The sequence below is a fragment of the Parasteatoda tepidariorum genome, chromosome 4 (genome assembly GCF_982258835.1).
Source record: "Parasteatoda tepidariorum strain Cologne lab strain chromosome 4, Ptep-v5.0, whole genome shotgun sequence".
Taxonomy (NCBI): Eukaryota; Metazoa; Arthropoda; class Arachnida; order Araneae; family Theridiidae; genus Parasteatoda; species Parasteatoda tepidariorum.
The window spans coordinates 76,061,510-76,087,596 of NC_141758.1; the positions used below are offsets into that span (position 1 = coordinate 76,061,510).

At 29.9% G+C, this 26,087-nt stretch overlaps 1 protein-coding gene across 3 annotated transcripts in view; it reads left to right on the plus strand.

The window, feature by feature from the left end:
• Window positions 1–26,087, plus strand: part of LOC107453436 (protein tolkin) — a 249,397-nt gene that overhangs the window by 75,228 nt on the left and 148,082 nt on the right. The gene's annotated exons all lie outside the window — the stretch shown is intronic.

Genomic DNA, 26,087 nt, shown 5'->3' on the forward strand with positions numbered 1-26,087 from the left:
TGTTTCACAGTACATTATCTCATCTGTGTATTATATATTATCTGGGTATTCCATATAGCATCATCATCTCATATAATATTTATTTCATATTTTTTCTCATCTCCATTCCACATTACAACTTCTCATCCCTATTCCATGTTACATCCTCTCATGTACATTTTATCTTATCTGTATTACATATTTTATCTCATTTGTATTACATATTTTATCTCAACTGTATTACATATTTTATCTCATATGAATATTTTATCTGGGTATTCCATATTACATCATCTCATATGTATTCCATATTATATCAGCTCATATATTTATTTCATACATCTTATTTTCATCTCTATTTCATATTACATGCCCTCATTCATATTCTATATCACACAGTCTCATCTATATTCCATATTATATAATCCTGTCTCTATTTTATATGACATCTTCTCATCTTTTTTCTATATATTATCTAATCTGTTATCCATATAACATAATCTCATTCGTATTCCATATTACATCATTGAATATCATCATATCCTTATACACAATTTTATATTGCATCATTTCATATAACATCATATCATTTTTACTCAATATTTCACACGGGCTCAAACGAATGTATCTTTTTATAGTACCGAAGCTATCATCTGCTTTATGAATTTGTTCGTTTATTCTTCTATGTTATTTTCTACTTATTAGTTTTAGAATATATCGTTACCTTTCTTAAACATTCAATACTTTTGTTCCATGAAGTAACTATTAACAAGTTGCACAAATACATCACATGCAATTTATTTTAATTACGTCATAAAATAATGCCATACATACAAAACCTTAATATCAGCCAACGCAAATAAAATTAGTTCTCTCTTTCATAAAAAATAATACACTCAGAAGTTTTCAGAAATATCATACAACTGCGTTGCACAAAAGCTTTTTTTATTTCAAAGACTTTTTTTTGCAAAAAATAAAGTTCAGAAAAAATAAACAACTAAGACTTGCATTACTCTAACTCTAAAAACTTCGAAAGGGAAATTTCCCAGGATATTTCCTCCCCACTTATAATATTTTTTTCCCTTTTAAGGCATGCATACATATCCCACGGATAGATGAAAACAGTTTCCGACCAAGAAATCGGCAATTCGCTTAAATCATTTCTACTTTCTAGTGGCTACTTTTCCTTTTTTAAAAGAGAGATGCGGGGAAAAGGTGCTTGAGAAATTTTTTCCCTTCGAAAAATTTACATTTTTCAACTTTTTCTTTAGAATGGGCCGCGCGCTGATAGGAAAAGATATAAATCTTAAATGATGCGAAAGCTTTTAAAAAGGTAAGGAAATAGGAAAAGGGACTATTAAATAAAATCTCGTGGAGCTTTCATTAGCTGTAAGACATTACAGAGGACATGGGGAAAAAATTTTAGTGAAAAGGGATAAAAAAAAACGTACAAAGATGCATATTAGAAAAATAGCGTGTACCTCCGGCCCAAGGAGAAAAAATCTTTTTGCTTTTAAAACTGAATTAATCACTTTTTTCCTAAAAGGCGTATCAATTTTTGAAAGATGATCATCAATATTGTGAGGCTTTTCTTTAATGTTATTTTATGAAAAAATTGGACTTTTTGGAGTTTAATCTATTAAATAATTTAGATAAAGTTTTCTCTAAAAATAGTTTAAAATGAATAGAAACTGCTCCTAAATAATTCTAATAACGTAATTAGTGGTATCATAATTAGTTATGAAGAGTAATCACGAATATAAGCACTCGACTAGATACATCTCATACGTGGGTTACTTCTAGAACTAATAATGAAATTAACATCATACGTATACTATTTAAGCAGTTCTTAGTGGAATTAATATCTTGCATCAGTTCTATTGCAAGAATTTCTTCTGGAGTTAGAATCTGGGCTACTTCTAGAGCTAATGACGAAATTTACATTATACGCAAACTATTTAAACAGTTCATAGTGTAATTAATATCTTACGTGTGTTCTATTGTAAGATTTTCTTCTAGAATTAGCATATCATGCCTGGGCTACCTCTAGAGCGCTAATGATGAAACTAACATCATGCGCATACCATTTTAACAGTTCATAGCGGAATTAATATCTGGTGTGTGTTCTATTGCAAGAATTTCTTCTAGAATTAGCATATCATACATGTAAGAGACACCTTTATTACCCTGTCTACTCTTTTAAAAAGTTTCTTTTATCGTTGTAAGGACTAATAAAAACAAAACTTCACCCAACAAGATTTGTTACAACATTCACTGAAAATAATAAATTCACTTTTGATCCCTTAATTCATCACTATAAAAATTTGATAGTATGAATTAATCTTTCTCGTTAAATTATTTCCAAACAGTTAGAAACTATTAATCCTGCGGGTAAGACTGTAAGACTATGTCAGAACCATGTATAAAATTAGTGAACAGTATCTAATTTGAACTGTCTAATTCAGGGGTTCCCAAGTGGTGTTCTGTGTAACCCTAGGGTTCCGTGCAATACCTAAAGGGGTTCCGCGATTTAGGTCTTTTTTTAGCCTGTAATGATTTTTGAAACATCTTAGTTTAAATCTATTTAACAATGCATTATTTGTTTAATATTTCGGTCTTTTCGAATCAAAATAGAACAACTAAATTCGTTATATTGTTCCCCAATTACCATTTTAAACGTTTATATCAGTTCTTTTTATTTCAAAGAAAAGCATAATTCGACTTATTTTATTCTTTTTCAACAATGCTTTTGTTGCACATTGTATTTACAACGAAAACAAATTTATCTAGTTCGACTAGATACAGCTCTAGAACTGTGAATTCAACTGACAGACCTAATTAAAGATTATCAATGGGAAGGTATAAAACTTCACCACTGTTATTAACGTATCAATATTATTTTGAAAATATTTAACAATTCCACAAGTGCCTTTATGTACTTTACTTATCAAGTGGGGTTCTGCCGAAAGTAGGTTAATCAAATAGGGTTAATAAAGTATGTTAATCAAATAAGGTTTATTAGCTGAGAAAATTTGCGAACTGCTGATCTAATTTTGAGAAGAACTTTATTCCGATCATTAATTAAAATAAAGAGGTATTGGATTGAAAAAGCCAATATTTCGATTATTCAAATCGATATTTAACAAAACCGGCAATCAATTATTTCAAAATTTAAATAAATTTTCTTAGAAACGATTATTCCAAATTCCACGTTTGTTTCGATAAAAAACGGGATGTTCTGTAAACGCACAAAAATCAGAAATATCAAGAGCATAATATTTTTATCAGGAATATCAAGATAACTACGACCCTTGGTGTTAGGTACCATTTAAAAAAACAATTAAGAACATTTGAATCAGAGAACAATTATGTTTGATTTGAAGTTCTCATAAATCAAACTTTATTTTGTATTTTTTAATTGTTTACCTTTTATAATTCCAACTATTGTTTCAATGTCAAAATTTTAAGTCTATTTTCCATACTGTTTTCTTAGCCCATTATAACTCAATATTAACAATGCTAATTATAAATTTTTATTTTTATATTATACATCGAAGAGTTACTCATATGATTAAATTTAGTACATTATAATAATATACCCATAATGTTTATTGTCCTTTAAGTTTAAATAATTTCAGTCTTCACTATTTCATTTTAAACATAAAACAAAACAAAAAAATAATTGCCATTTTTTATAAGTGGAAAATTTTAAGTTTCTAAGGTATATCGATTAATCGTTAAAATTATGGATTTGCTCTTTAAAATTTAATAATTACTTATTTTTACTGTCTCAATAATAATAATAATCTGCATAGTCTTTAATAAGTGTAGTAATAATTTCTAATGGAATGTAAAAAAACACTGGATAGTGTACAAATTGTGCAATTAGGGGAGAATTTAAGAATTGCTATCTTGATGAGATTATCAAAGGTATAATTATAAATTCAATTATAAACAAGTCCCGCAGTGGACTGATCGTTAAGACACGATTCCCAGCAGATCACCGAAGTCAAGCATCACTGGCTACGGTCAGTGTGCGGGTGGATGACCACTTGGATCAGTCTGTGTAGGGACCGAGGGTGTGCGGTATTGGTCCTCGTTAAACTGTGCTACCGTAAACTGCTCGACTTCGCGCGCAGGTCGTCGGGCTACCGAAGCGGGGGTGCCATCCCCTCTGCAGAGGATCAAAATTGTGATGGCATGTCTTCGGATCATCCTCCGGGATGTTTCCCAGACCGTCGCCAATAGCCCATTGTGCAGCTCTAGTGCGACGTAAATTAACAACAACAACAATTATAAACAAATACATTTTACAAATTACTGTTTCAATAATTTATCATTTTCAAATTTGACAATACCGCACTTTTAATTTCAATCCTTTTAAAAAGAAATTCATTTTCTTGAGCTCCAAATCCACAGAATGGCTTTTGTCGATTATCATTATGAACCTATAATATTTTTTTTATTTCGATCATTGTTGATCATTTTGTCTTTATATTTCAATCACTTGATTTTTTAATGACTATTTTTAATTAGAAGTGCAATGCACAGTTTATCCGCAAAGCGGCACTATATACATCGCGTCACGTGTTTTTCTTAGCCAATGACAGTCGAGCAATATTCTTCTAAAACAGTTGTGTTCTAGTAGCAATGAGTGAAGTTAGATCCTCGTGACCTATGCTCTATGCGTATTAGTTCGTTTTCTGTAAAGTTCTTTTCTGTAGCAGCCCCGTTTGATGCATGAAATCTGCTTTTATTTGTTGGGCCATTTTGCTAAAAAATAAATGTTATTTTTTCTTAGTAAAATAGCTTACAATTTACTTTTAAGTCTACCATTTTTTCAAACTTAAGAAGTTCAAAACTTGCTTCATATTCTTGCACCAGAATTAATCATTTATGCCTGCCTCGGTTATTCAGTGGCAAATTATGAACTAATGAAAAAATAAAACTATAATCCATAAGAGATTAAACGATTTGGTATGCTGTAAATCTAAATACTTGATACCATCATTAAAATTTAATTATTACAGCTTTAATATTATACTTTAATTATAATAAAACCAAATCTGTCATAATTTTAAATTAATTAAACCTAATGAAATCTTTAAGAATTATATTTTTCAATAATTAAACTTGAATTAAAAATTCTAGGAGATCATCGCTTTAAGATTCAATAACAAAGTGTTGATATTATTGATATTTTATAAATTACCATTTGAGTCATTAGTTAATTATCTAATTCAACATCTTTTATCTCAACTTTATTGAATAGAATCTTATTTTCTTTAGTTCCCTTTCTATAGAATGGATTTAATCTGTTATCATTATTCTGGTATTTGTCTTAAAAATATAATCATTTTTAATCCTCTTATCTTCATACCATAGTTTAATCATGTCACCAAAGGATAAATTAATGTTTATTATTTATCACTGTTAAATTTATTACTTCTAATGGAATATTGAGAAATATTTTATAGTTAAAATGTATTATAATTCTATGAAACATCTTGAAATACCATCAATATAAGATTACCACTAGACTAACTATTAAATCATCTATAACATTTTACAAATTACTATTCAAATCATTAGTTACCGTCAAACTCGACACCCCCACACTTTTTATCTCAACTTTCTGAAGAGGACTTGATTTTCTTGAGCCCCTTTTCTCATTTTCCACCTTTTCCTGAAACCAGGAATCTCCATTTATCAAAATCCATTTGCCGGATAGCCACATGCCGAGAAGGAAGTTTCGTCATTAATTACGTCAAAATGGGTGGCATTCGAGTGCCACTTTAATCTTCACTTCTTCCGGTTTACTGATGCAGGTATATACTCAATTAATGCATGGATATCGTCCATATGCTATCAGATTTTCTATTTTTGAGGTTTTGTGAATAAATGCAAGGGAGGTTTTAGGTTTCCCTGCTCGTTTTTAGAAATGAGAATCAGTTAGTCTACCCCATCAAAGGTTTGTTTTAAAGAGACTTGATGCCTTTCAACTTTTGTTTCACCTCCTACGTCAACTTTATTGAAGAATGAAGAATTTCTGAAAGCATATCTCAGTTTGAACTGATTGCAATGCGGTTTTCGACGCATCTGTTGAAATTAGTGTGACATGTGATTATTTTAAACAATATCGTATGCAGCTGCAAAACACAACTTTAAAGTTAAATTTAACCCGTAAGTTAGGCTGGGGAAAAACAGTACTGTAGGAAGTTAACCTATGAAGAATGGTATGAAGAATGGTATGAAGAAGCGTGTAAAGGTATGAAGAAGCGTGTAAAGATATAAAGAAGCTTGTAAAGGTTTGAAAAAGTGTTAAGGTATGAAGAAGCGTGTGAAGGTATGAAGAATCGTGTGAAGGTATGAAGAAGAGTGTGAAGGTATGAAGAAGAGTGTAGAGGTACGAGGAAGCGTGTAGAGGTACGAGGAAGCGTATAAAGGTGGAAAGAAAAGTATAAAGCTAGAAATAAAAGTATAAAGCTATGAAGAACAGTATAAATCTATGACGAACAGTATAAATCTATGAAGAACAGGATAAGCATACGGAGAACAGTATAAACCTACGAAGAACAGTATAAACCTACGAAGAACAGTATAAACCTACGAAGAACAGTATGAACCTACGAAGAACAGTATGAACCTACGAAGAACAGTATGAACCTACGAAGAACAGTATCAACCTACGAAGAACAGTATCAACCTACGAAGAACAGTATCAACCTACGAAGAACAGTATCAACCTACGAAGAACAGTATCAACCTACGAAGAACAGTATCAACCTACGAAGAACAGTATGAACCTACGAAGAACAGTATAAACCTACGAAGAACAGTATAAACCTACGATGAACAGGATAAACCTACGATGAACAGGATGAACCAGCGAGGAACAGGATGGACCTGCGAGGAACAGGATGGACCTGCGAGGAACAGGATAAACCTACGAGGAACAGGATGAACCTACGAGGAACAGGATGAACCTACGAAGAAGAGTATTAAGCTACACGAAGAAGCGTATAAAGCTACACGAAGAAGTGTCTAAAGCTGTAAAGAAAGCGTATAAAACTGAACTTGTGAGAAGTTTGCAGTGTTTCTTTCTCTTAATATGTATTAAACTGCATACAGGATTGACGGCACAAATTTCCTTCCGTAAGAACATGAGGAACCCATATGTTGAGCTTTGAGAATAAACCTTTAGGCTTTTCGAATAATCATGAACGGTCGAATTCGGTAAATTTAATCTCCCTAGAGTTGTTATCCATAGATTTGCATCAATTAATGCCTTTCTTCTGTCATCATTAGCTTAAACTGGCTTGGTGTATCTGAATCAAAATTTCGCCGAATCGAAATTTTGCAAGCCAGTTTTAGCACTGGTGTACTGCCAAAGATCATACCTTTTTTTCTTGCATGAACAGTATTTTTCCCTTTTCGATAGTATGTGTCGAAAATTCTGCTTCACTTTCCATATTTAAAAGGGCGCCAACCAAAAACTGTCGAATCAATCTAACTTTTTCACAAGCAAGCGTTGCTATAACAGCTATAAAAATATATCATGATTATGCAGATTAAGTGTAAAGTTAGCCGTGAAAATATTTAAGTCCTTTGTTGAGAAAAAAAAAGCAAAATCCAATCAATGGGTTCTTTCCAAAGAACCCTATATATAGAGTTCTTTACTGGGAACTTACAACATCCATATGAACTGGTAAATCGAATTCATAGTTTCATACAATACGTTAAGTAACATTTGTTCAGAAATCTCATCGCATATGATTCCTTTTAATTGAACGTCTGAATTCCGTCTAGTCATTTTTACCACCTGTTGCTTTTTTGATCAACCTGTTTGATTTTTGTTGTTGTTTGGCAGGTAGTCTTTTCCTATTGTGAGTTGGGCATGATTTCCGACTTTAAAATCTGGTTGTTTTATCTAATTGCACTTCGATAGTACCTTAAAAGTTACTACGACTCTCAAAAATTTCTCTCTAATGTAATGTCTGATTGTTCCAGAGTCACGCAATGTAGTAGGGCGGTTAAGGAGCGAGATAAGGAGACTTGGCTGCTAACATCTGCAATCCAAATAAATTGTGGTAGTGTAGTGTGTGCATGCGCCAATATTATCTTTGGATAATTTTCAAGAATGAATCCCAGACCGTTGTCAATAGTGCATTAATACCAAAATCAAAACAATCACCTTCGTAATATCATTTAATTAAATATCTATATGCATTAAGAGGAAATTAAAATACAATTCTTAATGTATTTAGAGTTTTCCTTTTCCTTTTTAGAAATGACATTACAAAATTACTTTATCAGATATCCTACATGCATATTTAACAGTATTATTTTTTCGGAAAAAAAATTACTTCTCAAAACTAAACTGTGTTATACAATTTGAAATATTATTTGTTAAAACATTTAAAAATAATGATCACTTCTTAAAGTTAACCTATAATTCATTGACAAACAAATTTTAAGCCGTCCAACCTTGAAAGTTTCTCTGCAAAGTACTTTCTATTTATTTCACAAGATTTAAATATTAGGTAATTACTAAAATTCCACCCGTTTCAATAAATATAAACTCTGTTACGACATTATTATAAAATATTTGAGTGCTCCTTTGTAAATCTTATCCAGCTGTTACATTTTCAGAATCAGAAGGGGAAAAAAAAACTTCTTAAGCGATTCTTAATAGCTTGACAAAAGAGAAAATTTCCAGACTTTTACGCAAGTGCTTTAAAATCTATCCACTTAAAATCCCAGAATATAAAATTGCGATAAAAGAATCTCTCTTTCACTAAATTAGATAAAAATATCAACTAAACACCAACAGTCATGGATAGCTTTTAAGTGTGACTTCCGATCCATCTTACAAGAGTGGTTTTCAACACTCAACTTTTTGAACTTTCTTCAGACAATAAGTGCAGCTTAGCTGGAATCGGATTATTTGCGACCTTAAGAAACAGTTTTAAGTGTTTCTTTAAACGTTCGCAATTAAAGAGACACGCGAGTGATTGTCAATTCTTGGAGCTGACCTGATGGGTTGAATATTTAATAGTGTTTCCGTAGCTTGTTCTTTTTCAAGTGTGGATTTTTATTCTTCATATTTAACTTATAAAGAGCACAGTAATATTTTTCGAGTGTTCTTAGGAGAAGGAAAGCTTTCTAGAAAATGTTTATCTTGTTTTTCACTCATTTTAGTATTTAGATTTCGACATTTTGAATTGTTTTATATAGATTGTGATGTAAAAAGTGCAGCGACATGTGTGAAGGACCAGAAACAAAGCCTAATCAATCATTAATTTAAAATTGCAACTTCATTATTTCTTTTTACCATGAAATGGTATTTCGTTGTTTAAAAAGTGCGTAAGTGTTCCACTCATTATGCGATGTCGTTTTGTTTTGAAAGGGTCACATTAAGTCCTTCCTCTTATTAGCGTAATTTGATTTTCCCTGAAGTGTTGTCAACTATTCAAATATTTTGGAATCTCTCTTCTTTTAAATCTTCTTGACGTTCACTTATAATTCATACATCTTATAAACATAATGTTTTCTTTTCAAATTATCATATGTTACTGAACGATTTATATGCGAATTAAGTGTTTAGGTAATTTTCATTACCTGCCACTATTTTCATGGGAAACATTTCTTCTACGTTTATTTCAAGTCTTTCCTGCAACAAATCGAGTCACGATGGCTCAGGGGATAGTGCGTTCGCCCTCCAATGAGGCGAACCGAGTTCGAATCCCAGTCGTTACGAATTCCGCATCCGGCTTGCACCGAACGCAGTGCTGACGTAAAATATCCTCAGTGGTAGACGGATCATGGTTTACAGTCCCCTTGGCGTCAGGCTAACCGTGGGAGGTTCTCGTGGTCTTCCTTTCCATGTAACGCAAATGCGGGCTAGCTCCATCAAGAAAAAAATCCTTCACGAAGGCAAATTTCTCCCAATACTCAATCCCTTGTCTTCTGAATTGGGTTCAAAATTACAAGGCTACGGAGTAGAACATTAGTAGTCGTAAACCCATAAAATTGGGTCGTCTGTTCAGCGACGGTTATAAAAATTATAAACCGTCTTAAATCAGAGATGGCCAAACGTGTCTCATTGAATGATTGCAAGCGGAGATTAACTCAGCTCTGAGTTTATGAAAAGTTATTGTTTTTCTTATTTTATAACGCATTCAATTTTTATTAACTTTATATTAAATATTTCTAGATTGTTGATTTATCAAAGCTTTACCAATCGAGGATACATGATTGGTCCTTAATCACAATCAAATCATACTTGAACGGGTTATAATATTCTATTGCATTTGAAATTCATTATGTGTAAGCTATTAGAGGCAGGGATAAGATTCCTAACAGGCAGTTAGAACAGACGATCTAAGTTTCAAACTAATCTCATTCTTAGTGAAGACAACTGATACAGAATCATCTGCACTAAATTAATCTCGAGGAATTTATTGTCCCATCATAAAATGATCATTTCTGACTATTGTAAATTCATATTGACTCAATTAATTACTGACTGGCATTAATTGAGATTCTCTGTAACTTGTTGCACCAACAAGAAATGATCACACTCTCGTACAGGAGATCATCCCTAGCTATCGTACACTGGTGTTCAATTTTAAGAGAATTTTGATGTTTGGTCGATTATCTCCAGAAATACTGGACATATTTGAATAAATTTGGTTTAAACATAGGTTGATATAATATGAAAATAACCGCTTAACTGTTGTAATGCGCACGCATCATTGTGCGTAACACACAATAAAGTAAAATGGTATCAAAGATTGGTTACAGAAGTGAATAAAAATGGTTTAATAAGGCTATGGCCTCTGATACACATAAGCCCTAACCGTGATTTTATACTGGAAATAAAGCAGTTCATGTATTCCTGTGGTAGTTTGGATTGAAATCCCCACGTTTGATTGAAATCAGCATGTTAGATTGAAATCCCCACAAATCTGAGTTTCAGATAGGTCTGTTTTATGTTTCCTTATAATTTGCCACCTAATATCATCTCTTAGACGTTGATGTTTACGCTTTTTTGTTTTTATGTTAAATTAAAAGAATTGGTTACAAAAACAGAATACTTGGAAATTCGGCAAAATGTGGGAGGGAAAAAAATGCAGATTTTACCATGCGTGCTTAAAGAGTCTATTCCTCAGTTAGCTTCGCACTTAAACACATATACGCTTCTCTATTCGTCACAAGATTTACATCTTTGTTTCAAAACAGTTATTTTAGGTTTTGCTAGATTGTTTCCCAGAAAGTGAACAAAAGGGGATCCCCCTACTTCCCCTAGACAGGGTGCGTGGTGTTTTTAAAAAGTGCTTAAAGGTGCTTATTTTTTATTTATGTTTTCTGAAAGCCCTTATAGGTGCCTTTTTTATTCGGTATTTGTAAAAAGTGCTTAATTTTCTATCTTTTAAAAAGAAATTTTCTCTTGCCGTATCGATTGTAGTTCAAAATTACAAAAAATTCATTATTTTCACAATTTTTTCTGCAATATTTATCAGAAACTAGTTATATCATCATGATTATGTCAAGTTTTTGAGAATGTTGTTGAATTTTATTGATTTTATGTTTATAAATAAAGTTCTTTAAATGACAGAAAAAAAAATTTTTATTACTGCACAGATCCTAATTATGATTTTTTTGGAAGGTGATTAAAAATATTTTTTGAGTGCTTGAAAAGTACTTAAAAGGTGCTTATTTTTTGATTGAAAAACTGACTACACATCCTTCTAGAAGTTTCCTCGAACATTTACCTGACACCCTGTGTATCGAAATATATCCATGGACTTGAAACGGTATAAAAAGTTTACATGGTGAATCTAGTATGTTGAAAAACTGGCTCGAATTTTATGCAAAAAGTATGGTCACTTTTGTCACATATTCTATATAAAATATCAATATATCATATAATCCAATTCTTCTTGAAAGAACAATTATTTTTATGCAGTTTATCTGCTTAAATAATATTAGATATTCTGCATCTTATTTCATTCTATCTGATTATAACAACTTTGAATGCTTGGTTTGTTGGGAGAGAAAAAAAAGATTGCGACAAATATCAAACGCCGTTGAGTTATAGTGGCGAATCATTGGAGTAACAAATCGTTAAGTGTTTACTAACTTTCCGCCAAAAGTAGCCAACATTGTGTATGGATAAAAAAAAATACCATGTGATTTTACAATTTTGAGGGGATTAAAATTGTATTAAAAACAATAAATTGAAAACATTTGAATTTCTCTTATTTGAACCCATATCTGGTCTGTAACTAGAATAAAGAAAAAAGATTTTCATCGAGTTTATCTTCAGCTTCAATGTCTTCATCTTCAACAAAAGATTTTTGAATTTCTATTGTTACTAAGAAGCTATCATGGAAGGCAGTCTTTGCTTTTAAACTCATTAAGATTGTCATTTAAACCAGCTCTTTTTTAATGGAAGTATCCTTATTGTCACGAGTTACAATTATAAAGTTAGCCTCTCCTAATTACAAAACTTCCACTTAAATTGCATTCAAGCATAAACTAGCAAGGCTTTGTGGAGGGGGAAAAATCTTCAAATTCCTTTCTCTTGTGATCTCTTGGTTTATATTTAGAAAACGGAGATTTTAAACAATGACGAACTGTAGTTTGCAAAAAAACGGAAACTTTTTTCTTGCGACCTTATATTCTATTTAAAAAGTAAAGAAAAACATAAAACTTAGTGGTATCTTTATTTGTATTATAAAGCATACACTTTAACAATACGTACGAAATACAAAATACCGTTGCTTTAAATATATATATATATATATATATATATATATATATATATATATATATATATATATATATATATATAATTATGGAAATAAAATTCGCTCAAAAATAAGCATCCATTCTCAAGATTTGCCAGACGTGAATGAGTAAAACAAATATGATTTGAAACATAGACCGTTAAGTTGCAGACGAAAAATGGGAAATAAATCAAAACCTTACGTTATGTTTTATATCTCAATTCAATTATGTTTTTCTTATTCACGTCAGGCAAGTCTTGAAAATGGATGCCTATTTTCGAGTGCTGGAACTACGACGACTTTAATTACGACGCCAATGAAGTTTCTAATCAAATATATTTATGCTTCAGTTTTTTGGGATTATTCATTCAATTTAAAATATGTATTGCATTTTATCATTTTATAAATTAGTATTCTTTTATTTGTTAAATAGTCCATAAATCTTTTAATCAATAATTCACACAACTGTTACATTATTTTAGTCATTCATATGTATTGACTTATATATATAAAACGAATTCTATTATCGTAATTTTATTCTCTCACTTAATTTTCTCGCTTTTCCAAAATAATTACCGTAGTTTTTAAGTAGATTTGTTATTACTATTTAACAGCGTTAGTCCTCAGTACTTCAGTTTTCAATTTATCAAACATATGTTGGAGCCTTGAGAAAGAATTTTAACCAATATTAAAATTACTATTCATTGATTTTTATTAGAAAAATATTAATCGAACATTGTAAGATTTACAGCTAATTCTATTTAGCTATTTGAACAACTTTTAGGTCTATTTAATTTTTTAACTTCAAAGTGAAATAAAATCAATTATTGCGTTGACTTATTTTGATCCCTAATAGTTGAATTATTTCGATATTGAGGCGGGTAATATGTAACGAAGTCATGAATTACCTTTTGAAAAAAATGAATTATTTTAAGTCACATGCTTTTGGCCTTTTTGACATAATTAAATAGTCTAGTTAAGATATGATTGCCAATGAAAATATTTTTGATATTCCGATTATTTCATTTTAACTACATAAACTATTAGTCTTATTAATATTTTCAAGAATTCTTTCTTGAAACCAAGAGTTAAATATTATGTGAAAAATTTTATCCAGATCCTTAAAAAATAAACACGGTAATAATAATCCCGGAGAAAAATAAATGTTGTTATCCAGTTATCATTTTTTTATTGCTCGAACACTCTTATATGAGATATTCTTTCTAAGTTTGCTTTGGCTACCTAGCAGATTGAGCATTTGGCCTAGAGAGTTTTGCATTTTAGGTGTCTGTTTTTACCTTCCGAAATAATAGGCTTTCACCTTGCTGATCCATCATGAACGTAATTTATTCAAGCATAAAAGCCGTACAAACATGCCCAGCAGCTATCATGGTTTGGGCTGGAATAGATCAGTGGAAGATAAAAGTAATCTTAAGAATCTTAGCGGACTTAATATTATTCATAACCAAAGACAAATAGGTGCATGAACAACTGTGACACAGGGGTTAGTGTTCGCTTCCCACTGAGGTGTTCTATGTTTGAACTTCAGCTGTGGTCATTTTAATGATACCAATTCTGCTTCCGGTTCGCATCGACCACAGTGCTGACGTAAAATATTCTCGGTGGTGCAAGCATCGAGGTTTAGAATCCCTTTGCCGTCTGGTTTGTCGCGGAAAGTTTTCATGGCTTTTCTTTCCATGTAGCACAAATGTGGATTAAATGCAAAAAAAAAGCCACCACGAAGGTTAGTTTGTCCCAATACTTGATCCGAGTGTTCCCTTGTCTTTTGAGTTATGTACAAAATAACGCGACTTCAGAGATTAACGTTGATAGTCGTAAACTCAGAAATAGGTTGGATGTCCTACACCGATAATAAAATTAATTTGTTGTGCATAAAATTAAATCCTCATAGCATATAGATAAAGACTGAGTACTTTTAAAACCATTATTAAGATTATTTACTTAAGCAAAAATTCCAAATATTATAAAGAACTTAGAAGTAGCAGAAAAAATACGGTTAACATTCTTTTTGTTGAATATATGCAGGAAACATATATTCACATACATATATTATGATAATTTTTGCAAAATTGGCATTTTTGCAACAGCAAAAAATTCAAATCAAAAAAAAAAAATTAATGTAGTTTTTAATATTTTATTTCGTAACTATGTTACCAATCATTGCGAAATTGACAGATTAAAATAAAACTTATAAAAGAAACGGTAAATAAATAAAACCATTTTATTGTATTTATCTGCTCGGCTTTATATTCGCTAATTATAAATAATTCTAATGAGAAATAAATAAAATAAAACGCTTTTAAGTTTTCTGAATACTAACATAACAGTAAGCACTTTCAGCAATTTTCGTCATTTAATTGTTCCTTATAAAACACCTTAAGTAACAGCTTTCACTTAAAGTAATGCCCTGTTGTCGCCTCATAAATATTGTTCCCTTGTCAAAAGTCCTCCAACTTGGCGATGCGCCATCTATCGCAATTTTTAGCAAATACCTTGTTGCTGTTCTTCGCGAGATTAGAAGTCGGGAGGAAAAGTTTTTCCTTGACATTTTGTTGATAGATTACCAATGTTACTGTCAAGGGAGATTACGGAAAGAATTTAGAAATGTCTCACTGGCGAAGGTGAATTTTTTCTGCCATTGCCATGGAATTAAGTTGTTAAGCTTCTTGAACGATGAGGGATCTCTTAAATTATCTTAGAATAGAGGAAAGAAAATAGCTGCGAGTTATGCAAAAGATTTTTTTTTTCATTCGAAAAATTCTTATTAACAATTTCTTAAATTTCTCTTTTTAACGTTTTACCAAAGGAATTTGTTTTTTACTCTTGAAAGGAATAAGGACGAATAAAATCATGAGTATATAACTTTTAGTTTAAGAGTGATGTGGTTTATGAAATTTTATATATTTTTAAGCATTTTTGATTCAAAACCTTCGTTAGTTTCTGTTAAATATTTATCTTTTCCCCAATTTTAAAGACCAAAATACTTTCAATCGAGCGATATGCATTTTTATTCATTGTATTTTACATCAACATATTTTAGAATTTTTAAAAATTTGTTAAAATCAGCATCTTTTATTTGTGGTTAGTTTTCAATTTACTTACTTTAATAGGTATACTATATGTTTACGTCTTTAAGGCAACATTTGGGTAACCAATATGAATAAATCTTTGCTATGAATAATTATTATTTAGTAAATAATGAAAGAACAGAATTGGTGTAGTTAGCCGAGCAGTACATAGGCTAAACGTATTATGAAGTGAGAAAATCGATACTAGGGAAATTAAAACATAAATATTACGCTCCCATATTATAAAAATTGTACTGATTGATAAAAAGTTAAAGTTAAAATAAATATTTTGTTAAACTATTTCTGTTATACTATATTGCTCAATATTAAAATTCAGTAAAACTACGATACATGAAAGTTTTTTAATTTTTTAAAAATCCACCATTTAAAATTCTTAGAAAACAGACTCCCAGTTATTAAAAAACTGCAAATATACATGTTTCCTATTTTTCTTTCAAAGATATGGGGAAAAAACAATGAAATATATTAATTTTGCCGTGTTTGATAATTTACGTATTAAGTCCCATTTATTATTTCTTTAAAAATTATAAAATCTTAATTAGAAATAAGTCTTACACGTAAACCTAGTTGCAATTTATTAACTATTTTAAATCAAAAAACTCGATTTTCTACCACAATTCACTTTTTCCTATTTCAAAGTTACACACAATAAACGAAAGTAAATATTATATATATATATATATATATATATATATATATATATATATATATATATATATATATATATATATATATGTATGTAACATAAAAAGCTTTTATTAATCTTTTTATGTTAGTTTCTTTGCTATAAAACAACTCCTACTTTATTACTAATTAATTATTCAAATCGAAATACTTTCTCACACTTTTAAAAGCTACATCCTGTTTCTAAATCTATTTTTGGCCCAACTATGCATAAATTTAAATAAAGATCTCTTTTCCCTTTTAAGCCGTGGGAATCACTCGAGCAAGCTCATTAACCAATAGTAATTTCTAAGATTTCCCTAAATAGAGACATTTTCGGATTTTTGAAAGATTTTCCCTACCAGAAAGACTGATCCTGAATGGAGTTAACATCACTTTTCGCTTGTCTTCCATAAGAACATGATCTTGTGGGGTTGATTTGGTATCTTTGTTAGAGTCCCCACTTAAACTCTAAAAAGAAATATAACTCTAGGAAAGCGTTCCACATGAAAATGTTTCCGAGAACGGGTTATAGGTTTCTTCATAAAATAACACTAAGTTTAAATAAATAACTATCCTTATTAACATTTAGGAAACTTGTAAATTTAACTAAAACATTTTAACATATATAAAACTTAACAACTTTAACATTGAAGCAGCATAGAAAAAAACTGCGAAAAGGTAACCGGCGAGAACATGCCGGATTGCTAGCTAGAACCGACGGGGAGAGAGAGAGAGCAATCTGTGAGGATGCGGCCAAGTTATATCCAAAACATACTGTGCGCATTTTGCTGATTTCGCCCTTCACGCATATCTCCATTCAGGTATGAGGTTTACGTCAATTATCGGCTGCGAGCGACGTAGTCCAACGTCAGAGATTCGTAATTCGGACTTTGCATTTCAGACCGCAACGCCACAATCTAAATAAAATACATCTGATTTCATTAAAATCCTGTGTCTGTTTCCCTGCTCGGTCCGACTGCATCATTTTACAGTTAGTATGAGGAATAACTTTATTTACTGTGATTATCAAGAAGGACTGAAAAAACTTAATCACAAAAAATTATTGAAAATGGAGATCTAACGCTTCATTTTGATAGTAGCGCTAGTTCAATTTTTTCTTCTTCCTCTAACACTTTATGAAAAACATTTTTTACATTGTGTGCAAATGTGTTTTTTTTTACAATTCATGTTACTTTATATCTTGTTGATATTACAAATATTATTATTATTATTATTATTTTATTTTAATTGTGTCATCATAGGGAAAGTTTTGCAAAGGGATAATTTTAAAAATTTTGGATATTAGTCAAAATTTTTCGGCGAGGGGGGATGTAACATAAAAAGCTTTTATTAATATTTTTATGTTAGTTTCTTTGCCATAAAACAACTCCTACTTTATTACTAATTAATTATTCAAATCGAAATACTTTCTCACACTTTTAAAAGCTACATCCTGTTTCTAAATCTATTTTGGGCCCAACTATGCATATATATATTACCCAATTATTTACTACCACTCACTTTCTTCCGTTTTAATTAAACGTACTCCTTAACCCTCTTTAATATATAAATTTAATTCGAACGGACTTATTATATATATATATATATATATGTGTGTGTGTGAAATCTGCTATATCTAAATTGGTTTATAATAAAAGAATTTAGAAAAAATTAACAATACACACCGAATATCCACTATTACTCACTTTTCAAAGAGTAAATCATATTTCAAGAAACTAAAATCGAAGGAACATAATTTTTTCTGAAGGCATTTGGGAAGTAAAAAAGTAAGATTTAAACCTGAAATTGATAATACAATGTCTTACAAATTATAGTTTAGTTTCTTTAAAATTATTATGCTTGTTGACAAATTATTACATTTTAAAAAATTAAATAAAAATCCACATTATTACAATTTTTGATAATAAAAGTAAAGTTCAGAATCATGTATAATAAATGAAACAATTTTTTATTTATATAATTTAGTGTTTTTATATACATTGCCAACGAAATCATTTATCTCCATGAAATAAATTAACATTTTCTATATTCCACAAATTTATCTTTTTCACAAAGTTATTTTAAATAATGCAAGAAATTGAAACAAAATATTTTATTTCATAAATAAATTTAAGTTGCAAGCAGCTTACTTACAAAATTTACCTGCTTAACTAATTTATTCTATGTTCTTTTTCCGAATTTATATTTTTTATCAATTTTATTTGTAATTTCATTTTTATTGTAAATTCCATTTTTATCCAATATTTCCTTTTGTTCCTCGTCCTATTTTTTATTGAAATGTTCTCATTGTCAAAATAAATTAACGCCTAACTTAATATTTCCTGAACGTTTGATTTAATTTGCAAGATATTGTCGTTATTGGTTGAAAAACATTATACGTAAGTAAACAAGCGAAGAAATTCAATTTATTCTTCAAAGCTTCGACTTAAAACTCCCAGTAAATAACGAAAAACTATGGAAACAGTCGAACTTTTTAAATAGCTTGCGATAAAATAAAGTTAAAAAAAAGTGGAAAGTGTTCGAAATCTTTTCCCAACTGAATATCATATTTGCATAATTAGTTTTAGAAATGTTTGTCTAGGTTTTGTTTTAAAGCGAAAAAATTTAAAACAAAAAGTGTTCAGTTTGGTAGTTAAAAACAAAAGCTATTTAAGCTTCAGTTGTTCAGGATGAAGAATACGAACGCGTTTAAGAAAGCTCTCAGCAAAATAATTATAAAAAATCAATGGCAGCAGTTGTTTAACCAATAAAAGTTTTTTCGACTTGGAATTCCAAACCAAATCGGAATATTTTGAGTAAAACGATTTACGTTTTTGGAATTGCTATTTGCAAAAGAAATTCTTCTTTTTTTAATATGAGATTGATATATTCAACTTTCAAGCGATTTAAAGCAGAAGATGAATTTAATCCTAATTCAATTCAGTATACTAATTATAAAGAGTAAAGAATTATTGAAAATTGATATCAGCAGTTGTTTAATATATATATATATATATATATATATATATATATATATATATATATATATATATATATATATATATATATATATATATATATATATATATATATATATATATATATATATATAGATAGATAGATAGATAGATAGATAGATAGATAGATAGATAGATAGATAGATAGATAGATAGATAGATAGATAGATAGATAGATAGATAGATAGATAGGGGGGGGATTTTTCGAGGAACCAAGAACATTTTGGCAATTTTTTAATTTCTTCGTAAAATAACTTCCAAATAGCAAAGTGAATTTTCTATTCAACGAAATTTTCTCTAGATCCTATTTCCCAAAATATTTCAGAACATTTCAAACTTGTTAGCATTTATTTTATGGGGAAAATGACCTCTTTGAATTGATTTTTGAAGCCACTTAACTTTTAGAGAAAGCAGTAAAATCCCTTTCCCTTTTTGTTTGCATTTCAAACGAAAAACTAAGACAAAATTAAAGTATTTTATCAGTAGCAATTAAACTTAAGAAAGCATGTGATAATGTTTGTTTAAAATTACTTAGTAATTATAATTTTATACAGCAAATAAATGCAGCTATAATTTTATACATAAGTTTAGCTTTTGTTAGTTGAAAATATATGTTTAGCCTGATAGTGTAACACTGGATAATGTTTTGCTCTATTCTTGCTTTCCATACGTGATTTCTTTTACGGGTAAGATTTATAAAATAAATGGTAGATACTAGTTTACAAAATAAAGGTGTATCAATTGCTATTTTAATTATGTCTAGTGTTTATTAATTTGAAACCTTTTTTGTGTTGCTTAAGTATTTCAAAAGGTGATTTTCTATTTAACGAATTTATCGGGATTTAGCAACTTCCTTAAATAGAGGTCTAACTATATATATATATATATATATATATATATATATATATATATATATATATATATATATATATATATATATATATATATATATATATATATATATATATATATATATATATATATATATATATATATATATATATATATAAAACCTTTATACTTCCCTTCCAACTAATAAAATTCATGATGACCTTCTTCAAATTCATAGCATGTTTAATCTCAGTGATATTATTAATGAAGATAACTGGAACTTTCTAGTACATATTAACCTTAACAACAATTATATTCTTTTCAATGACCACCTTTTTCAACAAATTAATGGTATTCCCATGGGAAATAATTTCAGTACTAACATCTGCAATATTTTTCTTTTTCTACAAGAATATAGATTTGTAAAATCACATGTTAATCTTCCAATTGATTCTCTCTTTCTCAGATTCATTGATGATCTATTAGTTATTAATTTTAATGATTTCGATATTCTAGCAAAACATATTTATCCAAATGAATTAATTCTTAATAAAACAAATAATAGTAATTCTTCAGCAAATTTTTTAGATTTGACTCTTAATATTAATGCAGATAAAAATATTACATTTAAACTTTTTGACAAAAGAAATGAATTTAAATTTCCAGTTAAAAAATGCATAGATTTCAACTCTAACTTAGCCAATAAGGTTTTTTCTAATATTATTGCCAATCAAATTCATATATTTTACAGGAATAATTCTAACTATAACGAGTTTTTATTAGATACTGATATATATAAAAACGATTTAATTAATAGCCATTTTCCTAGTTCATTTCTTAATTTCTATTTTAAAAAAATCTTAAAAAACTTGGTACATTAATTTTTAATTTTTATTTAATTTTTCTGTTTTAAGAATAAGCTCTGATTTTTTCAAGGTAGGAACTAACTATGATAAACTATTTCTAAAGCCACTGGACGGAATAGTTTGGATGTATGACCTTTTATACTGGATTAGTTAAATATTTTTTAGTTACTTTTTAATATTTGTAGCCTCTTAAAATTAATTTAATTTTAATTGTCCAGTATAATAAACAGTTTATTTATTTATTTATTTAATTAATTATTTTTATTTTTGTATAAGTGGAATGGGCTCTGGTTTGTAAAGAACCACCCCAAATGAATGCAGGTGATACGTGTATACTTTAAAATTATGTAAGGTTGTATGAATGAAGAATAAAACCTATAAACGGTTTTCTATTCCTGTATGCAGGCTCTGATTTTTAAATAAGTCACCCTATGAAAGATGGATATGTGTATTCTGTAAAATTATGTTAGATTTTTTGAATGAAGGATGAGTCTATAAACAGCTTTCTATCCTGACAGACTGACTTTTAAATTAATTTCCCTATTAATGACTTTTTTTTTTTTTTTTTTTTTTTTTTTTAAGACTGCTAATTTATTCAATCCGTTAAACATGTTTATTTTTATTTCAATTTTATTACCTTTTTACTAATTGTTTCTCATAGATGGCAGCACTAATATTTTACCTAAACATTTTTTCTTCTTCTTCGATCAAATGTTTTTTTAAATTTATTATATTCGATTCAAGCTATAAGCAATATTTTACATCTTCGCGATTTTTGTTAACTGTTTTATTATTGTACTTTTAAACCTAAACCGCGTTTTAATTCACGCCGGTAAGTTTGATTTCCTTTTACATTTTTCTTTTATTTCATGATTTTTTACAACATTAGGTTTTTGCGATATCGACACATATAAAGAATAATTTTTATCTTAGATAATTATTCTTTATTCAGAAATATCGCATTATTTATGGCAATTAGATGTGTCTTGACAACGACTATTTGCCTTTACCATTCTTGTTTCTCTACCAATTAGTTTTTTATTTTTATTTTATTCATGTTTTTCATGTTAATTTGTGTTTATATATACACTGGTTATCATAAATTAAGGAAAATTCACAAAAATCGCGATAACTCAAGAAATTACACATGGAATTTTATGAAACTTACCCACAATATACAACACATAGTAAGGTATTAAACAACATAAAAAGAAATTATCAGACATTAATAGTAGTATAGAAATTAGCACATGTATAAAATAAACAAATTGGAAGTATCGGTTTGCAATAGAAAAAGTACCTTTAATATGGAATATGATTGCCTCTAGAAGCAATACAGCACAAACAGCGATGTGTGATGCTTTCAATTATGCGGTCTATCAGTTCAATAGGAAGTGAGAGCCATTGCTCTTGTAAAGCAGTTGCAAGCGTGGCAAGGGTCTGAGGGGGCGGATTGATGGCAGATACACGCCTCCCTAGAGCATCCCAAACGTGCCCGATAGGATTCAAGTCCGGGGATCGAGCTGGCCACTCCATGCGAGTAATTGTTTCCTGTTGAAGATAATCATCAACAATGCGAGCTCTGTGTGGTCTTGCATTATCGTCCTGTAACAGGAAGCAATCACCAATTGCCCCGGCATATGGGCGCACATAAGCATCAAGGATGTTGTCTCGATAAACCTGAGCATTCACGGTTCCCCTTGGAAAGACATGGAGGTATGTGCGCCCTCCTAAGGATATGCCTCCCCAAACACAGACACTGCCTCTTCCGTATGCATCTCTTTCACGGATGTTTGATGGATGATAACGGGTCCCAGGTTCTCTCCATATCAAATAACGTCTACTGTCACTTTCTAGACTAAACCTGGACTCATCCGTAAAGAGAACAGGCCTCCATTGATCTGACGTCCAGTGGACATGTTGTCGGGCCCACTGCAAACGGTCTCTCCTATGGCGTGATGTGAGCGGCACGCAAATGGCTGGTCGTCTCGCATACAGACCACCTTCGTGGAGCCTTCTGCGCACAGTTGACGTTGACACCAACCTTCCGGTGGCTGCAGCAAGAGAGGATCTAAGATGTGTCGGAGTAGCGGTTCTATTCCTGCGTGCACTTAATGTCAAATATCGGTCATCGGCACTGGTCGTAACAGTTGGCCGTCCTTGACTGAACCTCCTAGATGCCGAATCTGTGGTTTGAAATTGCCTCCAAAGTCTATGAACCACAGATGGACTCACATTTAGCCATCTGGCCACTTCTGATTGACTCTGCCCTGCCTCTAGTCTCCCGATGGCTCTCCATCGTAGTTCTTCAGGCAAATGATGCCTAGAGGTCATTATTACGAATTGGCTATCTCAGATTTTCAATGTCGCAATCACAGTAAAATTTGTGTGCTTTCTCTCAAACTTGGACTTTTATGCTCCAGGCAGATGACGTAAGCCGAGTGCAGCGCCACTAATTTGCATATTGCAATTTTACTCAGCTACTCTTAGTGGACAACATATGCAAATTTTGCACGGTTTGGCTTACTGTTGAAAGAGTTATCGCTATTTTTGTGATTTTTCCTTAATTTATGATAACCAGTGTATATATATATATATATATATATATATATATATATATATATATATATAAAATAGAAACACTTCTTTATCAACACATTTTTATCTTGCTCAAAAAATACTTAAATAATCACTTTATAGATTTAGAAATGTTTAGGATGTGCAAATTCTCAATGAAGTTCAAGGCTTTTAAAGTCTTAAGACGGAAAAAAATGTTTTTGAAACATCCTATGGCGAAAAATGAATTTCGAAAATTAAATTTCTATTATAAATTAAAAATTACTCTGAAAATTTTCTTTAATTTTATCGAATATTTTTAAAGTTATAGCAAAAAAAATGTAAGACAAAATATTTTTTTTTATAAAAATGTCCATATCTCCATAAATATTTAAGCTAGACTTTCGAAATTTTGTATAGTTATTGCATGTAATTATTACAATAATAGTCACTAGTTAAAAATCCATTGCTATATTTTTTGGCATAGGGTGTTCAAAAACATTTTCCGTTTGTAATTTACTGTCGGACCGTCAAACCTCTAAAAGCTTTAAGCTTCATTAATATATGTATGATAAATTGCATGATTTAAGCACTTCTTAAGTTATAAAATGATTCGCATAGTATTTCTTAAGAAATATGAAAAAATTGATTAGTATAAAAGCTTTTCCTCTATTTTGTCCACTGTATATATATATTTATAGTACCCCGTTTTTCTTTTTACTGAAGATAAAGAAAATTAAAGTAAATGGAGATGATGAGTAGTTTATAATTAAAGATATCTAAGACTCAATTAAATATCGAAGGCTAATTAAATGTCTAAGATTCAATATAAAATACATAGAATTTCTATTGGTAATATAAAAGAACATACCACCAAATTACATTCCTATTATATTTTATTGAAATTTAGTTTTGATAGTCAATGGAATTTTTTTGTTTTACACGACGTGCTTACACGCTCTACGCTCTTCAATATAGATTTGGCTGGAGCAATCCATGCCCTACGCACTGACACAGAGATTTCATCCAACGTGTATACACATCATATGCATTGCAATAGAGATTTGATCTGACGAGTATACACGTCCTACGAACAGAAATTGAGATTTGGTACAACATATATACAGGTTAACTTCTCTTAGCTGGTAATGAAATATGTGTCAAAACCAGCCGCAATTTAAAGGCTAGGTTGGGGTTAAATGCAGATTTTATTATAAGATTTTATTATACCAGAAGCGGCTACACTACACCTGACAATAACAGGACCAGCTATAAACTAATAAAATGAAGAAAACAACATCCCTACAATTCGTGGCATCTGTGCTTACCAAACGAATGCAAGCCCTTAATTTTAAAGGTTTTTAAAATGAATTTTATCTGACATAAATTCCTCTAAAAAAGAGATTATTTTTCGAATACATAAAGCAGTTTAATACCTAAATTACATGAGCAATTTAAAAAAAAGAGATTTGTAATTATTTAATTATAATTTTCGAAAATATATGTTTTGATTACTGCTTAGTCATGTTTAAAGTCATTTAAACTATATACCATATGTCTGAAAGTAGTATTGTTATTAATAAACTATTCACTGATTGACTCATTCCATATGTTATTCACCAGATTATCATTTGAATAGTTGATATTTGTTAGTGGGAAATCTATTAAATACAATGAAATAATTATTTTCTGTTCGAGGTTATTCATTACGTTTTCATCTGCACATTTATGTAATTCAGTTCAGCTAACTAAACGAATACCTCATTAATGCGAACGATTATGTAATAGACGGATATAAACTATTTGTTAAGGTTTGGATTAAATCCTTAACTAATTAATTCTGCCATAACTGCTTTTGAAAATCTACGCAATGGTGTTTTACAAAAGCTGTGTTTAACTGTAGCTATAATTTACAAATTGAAAGAAAAATTGAATAAAAAAAATCTGGTATTCTTAATTTCTTTATGATAAATTAAATATAAATATAAAAATTTAATTTCTAAAGATATAGTGCTTCGTTAATGAATAATAGGCTATATTTTGTAAAGCTGTTTAAGCTCCAGGTATACATCGTCTCAAAATATATACTACTTAAATTTGATTAAAGCATTTTTAAAAAGTGTCAAATATTACAAATTTTTGCACACCATGACTTGAAATAATAGATAAAATATCAAAATCATACTAAACAAGTTTGCTAGTATAACAAAAATTATCGAAATAAAACTAATTTTATGAGTTATTTTTAATTATTTTCATAAAACTGTA